Source organism: Bos javanicus, chromosome 8, assembly GCF_032452875.1.
Source record: "Bos javanicus breed banteng chromosome 8, ARS-OSU_banteng_1.0, whole genome shotgun sequence".
Classification (NCBI taxonomy): domain Eukaryota; kingdom Metazoa; phylum Chordata; class Mammalia; order Artiodactyla; family Bovidae; genus Bos; species Bos javanicus.
In genome coordinates, this window is record NC_083875.1 from 81,855,916 (window position 1) to 81,869,695 (window position 13,780).

At 39.0% G+C, this 13,780-nt stretch overlaps 1 protein-coding gene across 9 annotated transcripts in view; it reads left to right on the forward strand.

Annotated features, from left to right (window-relative positions):
* The first annotated feature begins 3,382 nt into the window (after positions 1 to 3,382).
* AOPEP (aminopeptidase O (putative)) overlaps positions 3,383 to 13,780 on the forward strand; it is a 422,559-nt gene continuing 412,161 nt past the window's right edge. For 4 of the 9 annotated variants that reach the window (XM_061426102.1, XM_061426101.1, XM_061426104.1 and 1 more), the window contains exon 1: positions 3,387 to 3,540. The gene's annotated coding sequence lies outside the window, so the exon portion shown is untranslated. Of the gene's footprint in view, positions 3,541 to 13,780 lie in introns of all 9 variants that reach the window. The other 5 variants (XM_061426105.1, XM_061426109.1, XM_061426107.1 and 2 more) reach the window with 3 other exon arrangements.

A 13,780-nucleotide genomic window follows, 5' to 3' on the forward strand; every position in this document is an offset into this window, starting at 1 on the left:
GTCTTTTCTATCTAAATATAATTCTATATTTAAAAATGTGTGAAGACTGAAAATACAAAAGCAGAACTAGAGACAGAGAGTAAAATAAAAACAATGAGTTTTGATCTTTAAATCTTCATCCTATTTTTATATGAAGAGTGAAAGCTTGCTGACTTTAACCAACTCATGTTTAAAAATGAAACATTTATCGCTGTGCTTATGTATCAAGAATATACAATGACTTATATTTACCTTTTTCTTTGTATTTTGATATTTAAGAAACTGACATTAAAGAATCAAGATTTTGTTTTTAAATCTTTCAAATTAAAACCAAAGTATCTCCTCTGTAGGAAAGATGTCACTTACTATAATTTTAACTGTGATACAAAAAACCTTCACAGGACATACACCATATTTTACATAAACCATAAACCAGGTTTTAGAAGTTGATTTTTTTTTAAAAGAAGATTACATTTTTTCATAATAATTTTCTTTGTAAAATCTAACTTTTCCTACATAATCATGACAAACAGGTAGAAAGGAAAAAAGACAAAGGAAGCAGATCTTTACTCTTGTAAATATAAACATAATAATATAAATTGTCATTTGAAGCATGATCATGAGTAGTGCTACATGAATGACTGAGAAAAAAATAACAGCTCATATCAAGTGGTTTGTTGTCTTGGCTCTGTTTGTTTTAACTGCCACATGCAGAGCTTTAAGTGCATAGTTTTCTGTGTTCTTTTTACCCTGAATCATCAAAATGATGGTTCTGCTTCTAAACCAACTTTTTATAACTTGTTAATATCAGAAATGACCATGCTCTTGACTTCAATCCAAGTTTTAAAATTCTATTTGAAATCTTTCATGTAAAACAGAGTATTTTCTGGAGTAAATTTCATTATGCCAATTTAACGCCATGATCAATTTTATGTTACAGTTAAACTGTCTTGTGTTTTCATTTTTACTAAAATCATTTTAGCTGGAATCAATTCCAGTTCTTTTACATGAAAACTTTAAAATTATAATTTAGTATTATTTTTTCTCTTCATGAGTGTAACAGTCATTGGAGCTTATGACATTATGAACTTTCATTTGTGGTTAATTAACAAAGGTTAATTTTTTTCTACACAAACTTTGTAGATCTAAATTTTTACAAGAATATTTGATATTTACATCAGCTCAGTCTCTCAGTCGTGTCCAACTCTTTGCGACCCCATGGACTGCAGCACTCTAGGCCTCCCTGTCCATCATCAACTCCCAGAGTTTACTCAAACTCATGTCCATTGAGTCAGTGATGCCATCCAACCATCTCATCCTCTGTCATCCCCTTCTCCTCTGCCTTCAATCTTTCCCAGCATCAGGGGCTTTTCAATGAGTTGGTTCTTTGCATCAGGTGCCCAAAGTATTGGATTTTCTGCTTCAGCATCAGTCCTTCCAATGAATATTCAGGACTGATTTCCTTTAGGATGGACTGGTTGGATCTCCTTGCTGTCCAAGGGACTCTCAAGAGTCTTCAACACCACAGTTCAAAAACATTAATTCCTAGGTGCTCAGCTTTCTTTATAATTCAACTCTCACACCCATACATGATTACTGGAAAAACCATGGCTTTGACTAGATGGACTCTGATGCTGGGAAGGATTGGGGGCAGGAGGAGAAGGGGACACGACTGAGTGACTGAACTGAACTGAACAGGCAGGATGATCTTATAAAACCAGATCCTGTCACTTGCATGTTTAAAACTCTTCACTGACTTCCGACTATATTTAAAATAAAATCTACATCTCCTAAAAACAAGGCTCTGCAAGATCAGAACTCTCCTTGCCTTGATAATCTCATCATCTATTCTTTCCCTGGACTTCCCGGGTGGCTCAGATGGTAAAGAATCCGCCGGCATTGCAGGATACCTGGGCTCAATCCCTGGGTTAGGATGATCACCCCTGGAGGAGGGCATGGCAATCCATTCCAGTACCCTTGCCTGTAGAATCCCCATGGACTGTAGCCTGCCAGGCTCCTCTGTCCATGGGGATCGCAAAGGGTCAGACACGACTGAGCAACTAAGCACAGCACAGCATATTCTTCCCCTGGCCTATTTTCTCACTTAAGGACAGCACTACATTCTGTCCTCTACCCATAGTTTTCCATCCTTTTCTTGTTTGTTCTTACTCCAGATCTTCACTGAGCTGGCTTTTTCCCTTCTCGGTTTAAGGAGCCTCTTTATCGGGCCCTTCTTTACATCCCTCCTGTAGTTTTGGGGTAATTCACATAAATTATTTGGTTTTTCAGTCAAAATAAAAGTTACATTTACACTATGTTCAGTTCAGTTCAGTTCAGTCGCTCAGTCGTGTCTGACTCTGCTACCCCGTGAACTGCAGCACGCCAGGCCTCCCTGTCCATCACCAACTCCCAGAGTTCACTCAAACTCACATCCATTGAGTCAGTGATGCCATCCAGCCATCTCATCCTCTGTCGTCCCCTTCTCCTCCTGCCCCCAATCCCTCCCAGCATCAGAGTCTTTCCCAGTGAGTCAACTCTTCACATGAGGTGGCCAAAGTACTGGAGTTTCAGCTTTAGCATCATTCCTTCCAAAGAACACCCAGGACTGATCTCCTTTAGAATGGACTGGTTTGATCTCCTTGTAGTCCAAGGGACTCTCAAGAGTCTTCTCCAACACTACAGTTCAAAGGCATCAATTAGTTAAATCGCTCAGACGTGTCCGACTCTTTGCGACCCTGTGGACTGTAGCCCACCAGGCTCCTCCATCCATGGGATTCTCCAGGCAAGAATACTGGAGTGGGTTGCCATTTCCTTCTCCAGGGGATCTTCTCTACCCTGGGATCGAACCCAGGTCTCCCACATTGCAGCCAGACGCTTTAACCTCTGAGCCACCTATAGTCTATTCAATGTGCAATAGTATTATGTCAAAAATACATATCTTAATCAAAATAATTTAATGCTAAAAAATGCTAACCATTATCTGACAATGGTAGAGTTGCCCAGTAACCTAAAGTGAGGTGCAATAAAATGAGGTATGCCTAAAATATCTTTGCGGAGTTATTCAATGTTCACTTTCTTAATTAGAAAGTAATCTCCATGAGGCTAGGCATTCTGTCTGTTTTGTCATTGCAGTATCTCCGATTCTGTAACAGTGCTTGCCTGGAACATAAGTGGACTTTTAATTAATTGCCGTTGAATGAGTGAGTATACAAACAAGGGTTATATACAGACGAGGAAGAGCAAAATAAGGAATAAAAAGTCCATGTCTGTATTTCAATAACATTTTTTTTTTTTCTGAAGTGCATATAAGATTTTGGAAGAGTAGTTAGGTGAGGGCAACCGCACACAACCCAAACCAAGCCTTTTTCTCGCCTTTGCATGCCCGCGGTAGCATCACGCCTGCGCAGACTCTACTGCCCCACCCCTCTAATCAAGGGGGACGGGGCTAGATGGACCTCCGCTTGGGCGCGCGAAGATGACATCACTCGGCGCGTCCCCGGGTAGCCCGTGGTAGCACCCAGTCTGAGGAAGTGGAGACCCGCGGGCAGGCGGCTGAGACAGGTAACCTGTTCGCTCCCTGTTGGGTCCCTGCCTTCATCTCCAACGGCACCGGGATGGCGGCGGGGCCAGCAGCGTCCCGTTTTGAAGGCGGCTGGGAGCCCGCCTCTGCCCTCATCTTTCTTAATCAGTGGGGTGCCCATTCCGTCTGTCCTCCCAGAATCCGGAGGCTGAACCCGTTCTGGGGACTGGCCTGAGCGTGCCACTTCTCTCCGCCTCAGCTCTCGGCGTGGCGATGGGTTCCGACGATCCTTTCTCCGGTGGCACAGACGCTTCCTCAGACTGCAGCTGCCACCGCCTTCCTCAGTTGTCTCCAGGCCCACCTCACCCGCTTCTCTCCGCTCCTACCCCCTATATAGGGCTTATCTCCAATCTTGTTTACGGAGACAGAACGGCTTTCGATTCTGTTCATTTCCTCTTGCAGCGACACCCAGCCATCTCCCCTCGAATCCTTACTGAGAGTACCAAGTTTTGAGTTTTTGTGTCCCTTTAGAGCATTCGTTCACTGTCAGTAAGGAGTTTTGTTCATTAAAGCATGTATAATATTTGTTGGGTAAAGGGCTGGCGCAGTAATGTGAAAATTTATTGCAGCAATAAATGATCTACATGGCATCCAATCAGCTGTCGAGATAGATGAAACAGCATTTCATTGAAATGCTCCTGTCCCTGTTTTTTTTTTTTTTTTTTGGTTTTTCAAGCAAAGATGACAATTACCCTCACAAAGGTAGCTGTCAAAATAAATAAGCAACAGTACCTAACTGGAAATGTTTAGACTGCCCCCAAATAATAGAATTTCGTGTTTTTTATACGGGAATACAGGTTATTACAAAACCAACCAGAGTTGACGTGGGAGGAGAAACAGGAGTCCGACTTTTTTTTTGTCTTATCGATGGTTCGTTTTTGTATTTTCTTGTACTTTTAGTATGTCTAAATTTTTTGAATAGGGCATATGATACTTACTGTCTTTCTGGGATGTCTATGATGACTTGATAATTGGTAAGATTAGTTTCTTATATTTGGGGAACAGGTAGAAAAAGGTTAGAGAATAATACTAGTCGCTCATTGTTGACCATCTGCTATATCACAGCGACTGTGTTCAATACTTTGCATGTGTATTTTCCTGAGCTCACACAAGAACCTTTTGAGTTAGAAATCCGTATCCTCAACTTATAGAAATGGAAACTTTGGCCCAGTTATGTGAAAATAACTTGCCAAAAAGTAACAGTAACTATACTGGAGGAGACAAGCTTGAAGTTCAGGTCTATGTATGACTTGAAAGCCTGTACTTCTTAAAAAATTATAATTGTACTATGATAAAATTCTAGGCTTTTTACAATAATAATGGATACTTCTGTGAGTTTATTCACTTGTCTGTCTAAATGATTTGACATTTTCTAATATCTTTAGTATTAAGTTCTCATATACCTAGAATCAAAACCCCTGAAAAGTTTATTTATTTATGATCCCCTTACACACACACACACACACACTTTTCTTTAAGAATGAGGTAATTGGCAAATAAGATTGCTGAGGACCTTTCTGTTTGGAATTCTTGCAGAATAAGTAATTTGGGACAGTTGAAATTTTTACCCCTTTAGAAATGAAAATCGTATTGACTGTTTTTGATGGAAAATTTTTAAATGCACTAAATAATTCTTTGCCTTCTTAAACAGTAAGTATGCTGAACATATTTTAACTTTGCCTTATGTCTCAGAGCAGTCATTATGAATTTCATTTATTGTTATGTTGTGATTTGGTGATTTTTGTTATATTTGACCCCTCAAACTGCTTTGCATTTTGAGTTTTCCTGTACTTTTTGTAGTCCATTCCTTAGGATCAGCAAGAAATTGTAAACCATAACAATTAAAAATAAGGCCCCAGAAACCATACTTCCAGGATTCCAGTCCTTGCTGTGTCACTTACTAGTAGGACAGTGAGTCCAGACAAGATAGTTGACCTCTTCATTTGTAAAATAGGAATAATAAGAATACTTGTCTGAGATTGTTGTTAGGGTAATATTACATATTAACTACTGAGTTAGTAGTACATATAAAGAGGTTATAGGACACCAGGCATACTGTAAGAGCCATATAAATGTTTGCTAATATTATTATTAGTCTGATTTTGGCCTCTGATTCTTTGAATATTGTATTATAGTTCTCTGAAACACTTTTTTTTTTTTAGTTTAGGTATGGTAGATTTACAGTGTTGTGTTAGTTTCGAGTGTACAGTGAAGGGATTCAGTTATACGTGTATGTGTGTATATATATATATTCTTTTTCAGATTATTTTCCATTATAGATTATTACAAAACATTGAATATAGTTCCCTGTCCTTATTTATTTGTTTTATATGTAGTAGTGTCTATTTGTTAATCTCAAACTGCTAACTTATCCATCCCCTCACTTTCTTCTTTGGTAACCATAAATTTGTTTTCTGTGTCTGTGAGTCTGTTTCTGTTGTGTGAATAAGTTTATTTGTATTGTATTTTTAGTTTCCACAAATGATTTTATATGGCATTTGTCTTTCTCTGTCTGACCTATTTCATTTAGTATGGTAATCCCTAGGACCATCCATATTGCTGCAAATGGCATGATTTCATTCTTTTGTATGACTGAGTAATATTCCATTGTGTGAATATATATATGAATGTACATACATACCATATCTTCTTTATCCATTCATCTGTTGATGAACCATTAGATTGCTTTCGTATCTTGGATATTGTAAGTGATGCTGCTGTGAACATCGGGGTTCTGTGTGTATCTTTTTAAATGAGACATTTTGCCCAGGAGTGGGATTGCAGGATCATATGGTAATTCTATTTTTAAGTTTTTAAGGAACCTCCACACTGTTCTCCATAGTGGCTGCACCAATTTATATTCCCACAACAATGTAGGAGGGTTCCTTTTTCTCTATACTCTTTGCAGCATTTATTATTTGTAGATTTTTTTTTTTTGTAGATATTTTAAAGATGGCCATTTTGACTGGCGTGAGGCGATACCTTATTGTAGTTTTGATTTGCATTTCTCTATGAAACTTGTTTTTCTTTTGTTGTTGTTCAGTTGCTCAGTCATGTCCAACGCTTTACGACCCCGTGGACCACGGCACACAGTCCTTCACTATCTGCCTGAGTTTGCTCAAACTCATGTCCACTGAGTCGGTGATGCCATCCAACCATTTCATCCTGTCTCCACCTTTTCCTTTTGCCCTCCATCTTTCCCAGCATCAGGGTTTTTTCCAATGAGAAATACTATTCTTTGAATAGTATTTATTTTTTATTTTTCCGAACTTTAAACTTTTTCTTTTGTATTGGTGTATAGCCAGTTACAGAGAAGGCACTGGCAACCCACTCCAGTACTCTTGCCTGGAAAATCCCATGGACAGAGGAGCCTGGTAGGCTGCAGTCCATGCAGCCTAGAGTCGGACACGACTGAACGACTACACTTTCTCTTTTCCCTTTCATGCATTGGAGAAAGAAATGGCAACCCACTCCAGTGTTCTTGCCTGGAGAATCCCAGGGACGGGGGAGCCTGGTGGGCTGCTGTCTATGGGGTCGCACAGAGTTGGACATGACTGCAGCGACTTAGCAGCAGCAGCAGCAGCATAGCCAGTTAACGATGTTGTGGTAGTTTCAGGTGAACAGTGAAGGGACTCAACCATACATATACATGTATCCATTCTCCCCCAAACCTCCTTCCCATCCAGGCTGGTACATAACATTCCATGTGCTATATAATATGTCCTTGTTGATTATCCATTTTGAATATGGTAGTGTGTATATGACTTACCCAAACTCCCTAACTATCTCTTCCCCATGACAACCATAAGTTCATTTTCTAAGTCTGTGAGTCTTTTTCTGTTTTGTAGTTCATTTGTGTCATTTCTATTTAAATTCTATATATAAGGGATGCCGTACCATATTTCTCCTTCTCTGTCTGACTTACTTCACTCAGTCTGACACTCCCTAGGTCCATCAATGTTGCTGCAAATAGTGTTATTTCATTCTTTTTGATGGCTGAGTAATAATCCATTGTATATATGTACCACACCGTCTTTATCTGTTCTGTCACAGGACATTTAGTCTGCTTTCATGTCTTGGCTGTTGTAAACAGTGCTGCAGTGAAGATTGGGGTGCATGTATCCTTTAAAATAATGGAGCTTTAATTTCTGTTTGAAATTAAAGTATTTGGGAAATATTTCACGGACAGAGGAACCTTGTGGTCTGTAGTCCATGGGGTCACAAAGAGTCGGACACAACTGAGTGACTTCACTTTCGATTTTAGTGTTTTAAATTATGGTTTAATTTGAATAGTTTCTACTCTTGAATATCATTTGATTTACACTTCCATTTATGGTGCTCTGCACAGGTATACTATTGCACTCATGTTATCATGCTTCTTTTTGAATAAGTACATCCTTATAAAACCACCATTATGTATTGGTCTCATATAAGGTATCTCCTCAGTATAAGGTATCTCTTTCCTTCTTGCACCTTTCAAGGAGCTATACAAAAACTGACTGTATCAACAAGGTGAAATAATGTTCCTTAAAAAATTTGCAAGGTATGTACCCATTTTCAGATGTGTGCTTTAAACCAAGAGCAGCTAAGAGTTGATATTGCCTCCTTTGATGTCCATAGTTAGGAACTTGAACATAAATTATCTATCCTTTATTTTAATACTATTAAGGCTGCTAATCATCTTAAAACTTCTTGTTGAAAATATAGGCTATATTTTTTAAAGTTTTCTTAAAGATGGTTAAATGTACATAACATGAAATTTTTTAGTATACAGTTCATTGGCATTAAGCACATACAGCGAAGCGAAGCGAAGTTGCTCAGTCATGTCTGACTCTTTGTGACACCATGAACTATAGCCTACCAGGCTTCTCAGTCCATGGAATGTTCCAGGCAAGAGTACTGGAGTGGGTTGCCATTTCCTTCTCCAAAGCACATACAGAGTGTTGTTTAATTATCGTCACTATTTTCAGAAATGTTTATCTTCCCAAACAAAAATTCTGTAGCCATTAAACAACAGCGCCTCATCCCCCTCACTTCCTACACCATCCTGCCCAGCTCCTGTTATTCTACTTTCTGTCTCTATGAATTTGCCTATTCTAGGTTCCTTGCACAGGTGGAACCATACACCATTTTCCCTTTTGTGTCTGGATTGGTTCGTTTGGCATGTTTGTACGGTTTATCCAAGTTATAGCATGTATCAGAATTTCATTCCTTTTATAGCTGAATAATATTCCCTTGTATTACCTACCACATGCTGTACTTTTGAAGCATATTGAATTTTGCTTCTTTAAACGTTTAAAAATTTTTCAATCTTTTATTTTATTTTTAACTTATTTAAACTGAAAAAAAAAAAAATAGCTCACCAGTTTCTCTCATCTCCCACCTTGGTTACTGATTGATTCCACATGTAAGAGATCAGACAGTATTTTCTTCTGTCTGACTTATTTCACCTAACATAATGCCCTCACGGGTCATCCACACTGTCACAAAGGGCAGGATTTTGTTCTTTGTTATGACTGAATAATATTCCATTGTGTGTATATACCACAGTTTCTTTATCTGTTTACCCACTGATGGAAACTTAGGTTGTTTCCTTATCTTGGTTATTGTAAATAATGCTGCAGTGAACATGAGGGTACATATTCCCAGGTGGCATTAGTGGTAAAGAACCCACCTCCCAGTATAGGAGACATAAGAGACTTGGGTTCAGTCCCTGGGTCAGGAAGATCCTCTGCAGGAGGGCTTGGCAACTCACTCCAATATTCTTGCCTGGAGAATCCCATGGACAGAGGAGCCTGACAGGCTACAGTCCATAGAGTCACAAAGAGTTGGACGTGACTGAAGCAACTTAGCATGTATCTTTTTGAGTTAGTGTTTTTGTTTGTTTGGATAAATACCCAGAAGTGGAATAGCTCGAAATTATGGTAGTTTTATTATTTTTAATTTTTTGAGTAATCTCTATTCTATTTCCCATAGTGGCTGGACCAGTTCTCACTAATAGTGCACAGGGGTTCTCTTTTCTGTACATCCTTGCCCACACTTGCTGTTTTCATCCTTTTTGAAAGTAGGCATTCTGATAGGTTTGCAATGATATCTCAATGTGGTTTTGATTGGCATTTCCCTGATAATTAGTGATATCAAGCACCTGATAATTAGTGATATTAAGTACCTGTTGGCCATCTGTACATCTTCTTTAGACAAATGGCTATTCAGATGCTCTGTCCATTTTTCAATTGGATTTTGTTGTTACTGAGTTGTATGAATCCTTTATGTATTTTGGATGTCAGCCCTTTGTCAGATACATGATATATGAATCTTCTCCCATTCAGAAGGTTGCCTTTTCATTTTATTGATGGTTTCCTCACTTTGCAGAAACTTCTTAGTTTCATGTGCTCTGAATTGTTTGTTTTTGCTTCTGTTGCTTTTGCTTTTAGTGTCAGATGCAAAAACTCATGACAAAGACTGATGCCAAGGAGCTTCATTCATTCATTCATTCATTCATGTTAGTTGCTCAGTTGTGTCTGACTCTCTGTGACCCCATAGACTGTAGCCCGCCAGGCTCCTCTGTCCATGGGATTCTCCAAGCAAGAATACTGGAGTGGGTTGCCATGCCCTTCTTCAGGGGATCTTCCCGACCCAGGAATTGAACCCGTGTCTCCTGCACTGCATGAAGATTCTTTACCTTCTGAGCCACCAGGAAAGCCCCTGCCAAGGATCTTATCACCTATATATTCTTTAGGAGTTTTATGACTTCAGATCTTACATTCAAATCTCTAATCTGTCTTGAGTTGATTTTGTATGTGATGTAAAATAGCGGTCCAGTTTCATTCTTTTGTATGTGGTTGTCCGATTTTCCCAGCACCATTTGTTGGAGAATTTTCTTTGCCTCATTGTATATTCTTGGCTCCTCTGTCTCCCATCCAAGTACTAACCAGGCTTGACCCTACTTAGCTTCTGAGATCAGATGCGATCTGGCGCATTCAAGGTGGTATGGCTGTAGACGCCTTTGTCATAAATTAATTAACCATACATGCATGGGTTTATTTTTAGGTTCTCTATTCTGCTCAGTTGATTATGTGTCTGTTTTGTGTGTATGTGTCTGTGTGTGTGTGTGAATTATGCCTCTTTATACCTCTCATTTCCTGTGGTATGAACTTAATACTTGATGATTTGATTTGATTGTGAGTTCCTCGAAGATCAAGATTGGAGATAACAACTGAAATAACATTGTTATTGAACTTTGAACAAAATACTTGGTGACAGTGTTAAACTGGAGCTTGAGTACACATTATGTTGTTGTAGTTCAGTTGGTTCAGTCACCAAGTTGTGTCCTACTTTTTGTGACCCCATGAACTGCAGCACTCCAGGCTTCCCTGTCCTTCTCTTTCTCCCACAGTTTGCTCAAACTCATGAGTTGATGATGCCATCCAGTCATCTCACCCTCTGTCTCCCCTTTCTCCTCCTGCCTTCAGTCTTTCCCAGCATCAGGGTCTTTTCCAGTGAGTTGGCTCTTTGCATCAGGTGGCCAAAGTATCAGAGTTTCAGCTTCAGCATCAGTCCTTCCAATGAATATTCAGGGTTGATTTCCTTTAGGATTGACTGGTTTGATCTCCTTGCAATCCAAGGGACTCTCAAGAGCCTCCTATAAGAGTATACATTATAGTGTTGTTTTTCTTCTCACCTAATATTTAGTCAAAAATAGTAAGGAAAATAATAATGATGACTTTCTTAGCATTTCTATAGTGGTTATAGTATGCCAGGCATTGTTTCAAGCACTTTACCTATGAAGTAGGTACTATCATTGTTCTGTTTTGCCAAAGAAGAAACTGAGGCACAGAGAAATTAAACGAATTGTTAAAATTGCAAGGCTGTTAGGTGGTGAAGTTTGCTCTAGAGTTGATCTATCCTAAATTTTGAGCTGACCAACCATTAAGTCATCATCAGCTTTGCAGTGTAAATTGTTTTGCCTACCACACTCTTTCTCTGTCCTCATCTTTTATATAATCTTTAAAATGGAACATTACTTTTGAGCTTAGTAGGAAATGGAAGAGCAACTGAACCCAAACTGTCAACTGTCAAAAGGATAACACGTGCTTCTCATTTGAATGGAGTGATAGCATTTTAATGAAATTTAGACTGCATTTTTACAGCTTAGTTCATCTTATCTTTTTCTAAGAGCCTTGTCTTTGAAAAGCAGATCCTAAAACTTTTTATGATCTCATATTGCATATATATTATGTTGGTGTTTGACTTTAGATATTGTACAATTCCCACACTGCTGTACTATGGGTAAAGAGAGCTTTTTATTCATAATGTTGTTATTGACTGTCACAATGGTTTATAGTACATTCATTTTATTGCTAACTCATTACTCTATGTTGCTTGATTCCTGAAGAAATTATTCTGAGATAGCATTTTTCTGTATATAATCAGTTCCATTATACTTTTTTTTCCTTGGCCTTTGCTTACATTTTATTTCTTTGACACTTGGAATTGAAGGTTTTGGGTTTTTTTTAACCTTCAATTTAATCAGGATATGCTCGATATATTTTGACATCAAAGAGGACAAATCAGCCTGTTTCTTTTGGCACCAATAATATCTTGCATATGTAGCAAGTATGGTGCATATTTGGAGGTAGGAACTGCCTGAGTACTGTCTGGTAGAAATAGAATTGTAGAATGAATGCTCAGGGCACAAAGGTCCTTAGATATATCTTTTTTACCTCTTTATTCAGCAGCTGGGAATCTGAAGCCTGAGATGATTGAATGATTTGCCTATATTTATACAGTAATAGAGCTTTCCCAGTGGCTCAGTGATAAAGAAGCTACCTGCAATGCAGGAGACGCAGTTTCGATCCTTGGGATCCTCCATCCCTCCAGAGGAGGGCATGGCAACCCACTCTAGTATTCTTGCCTAGAGAATTTGCATGAACAGAGGAATCTGGTGGCTAAAGTCCATATGGATGCAAAGAATCAGACATGACTGAAGCTACTTAGCACACACACATGCATATAGTATTAGAATCCATTTTTTAAACTGTTTTTTTTTCCCTAATGTATCAGTGTTCTGTGTTCTTTGGAATCATACCCCATTGTATTTGTGTAATATTCTTACTTGTAAAAGAAAGAAAAGTGGAAGAAAGTGAAAGTTGCTCAGTCGTGTGCGACTGTTTGCTACCCCACTGACTATATAGTCCATGGAATTCTGCAGGCCAGAATACTAGAGTAGGTAGCTGTTCCCTTCTCCAGGGGATCTTCCCAACCCAGAGATCGAACCCAGGTCTCTTGCATTGCAGGTGGATTCTTTACCAGCTGAGCCAAGGCACTCCCCAGTGTTTTGCTCATATACCCTTAATTATGATTTTTCTTTTAATAATATGTCTGGGTGAGAGATAATGACCTGAATTGGACCAGCTGCAGAGAATGAACTAACATGATGGATCCAAGAGATACTTGGATTAAATTGATAGAAGTTTGCAAGTGTTTATGTGTAGGTGAGAATAAGAAATCTAGGGTCATCTCTAGGATTCTAGTGTGGGTAACCGAGTAGATGGTGATGTCATTCACTAAGAAAACTGAGAAGAAATCAGGGCTGGATATATGACTTGAAGTTACTAGAGCATGCATTGCACAAATAAGATGGAAGCTAGAACTATAGGACACACCAACAGCTAGGAGGTGGGAAAAGGAAAGACCACAGAGGAGAGAATGGTATTGCAAACACCAAAACAGGAGAGCATTTTAAGGAGGGTGTGGTAATTTGTGTTAATGCTCCAAAATTAAGGGCTGAAAGAACCCACTGAAATTGATACAGGAAGTCATTTGTCTCCACTGTGGAGTTTGGTGGCATAGTAGGAATGTGAGCAGGGAGTAGTGGGCTGAGAGGGAGGTAGAATAATAGGGAAAGGACTGAAGCCAGTTCTTTTAAGGAAGTTGCTGTGAGAAGAGAGAGATGGAAGGAAAAGTGTTTGTTTATTTGTACTTTTTCCCCCCTAAGAAAGGATAGAAACAATCACTTATTTCTCAAGTGAAAGGGCTGGGAAAGAGGATGGAGTTCAGGTAGATGATTTAGGGAGTTAGGTAATTGTTGTAGTAGCGTCAAGGAGGAGACCAGCATGATATGGTATCCAGTGTTTGCTGGAACAGGATGGATACTTCTTCCATTTTCCTAAGAGAATAAGGAGAAGAATGGAGATAGATGTAAATAATTCCCCCATAGGA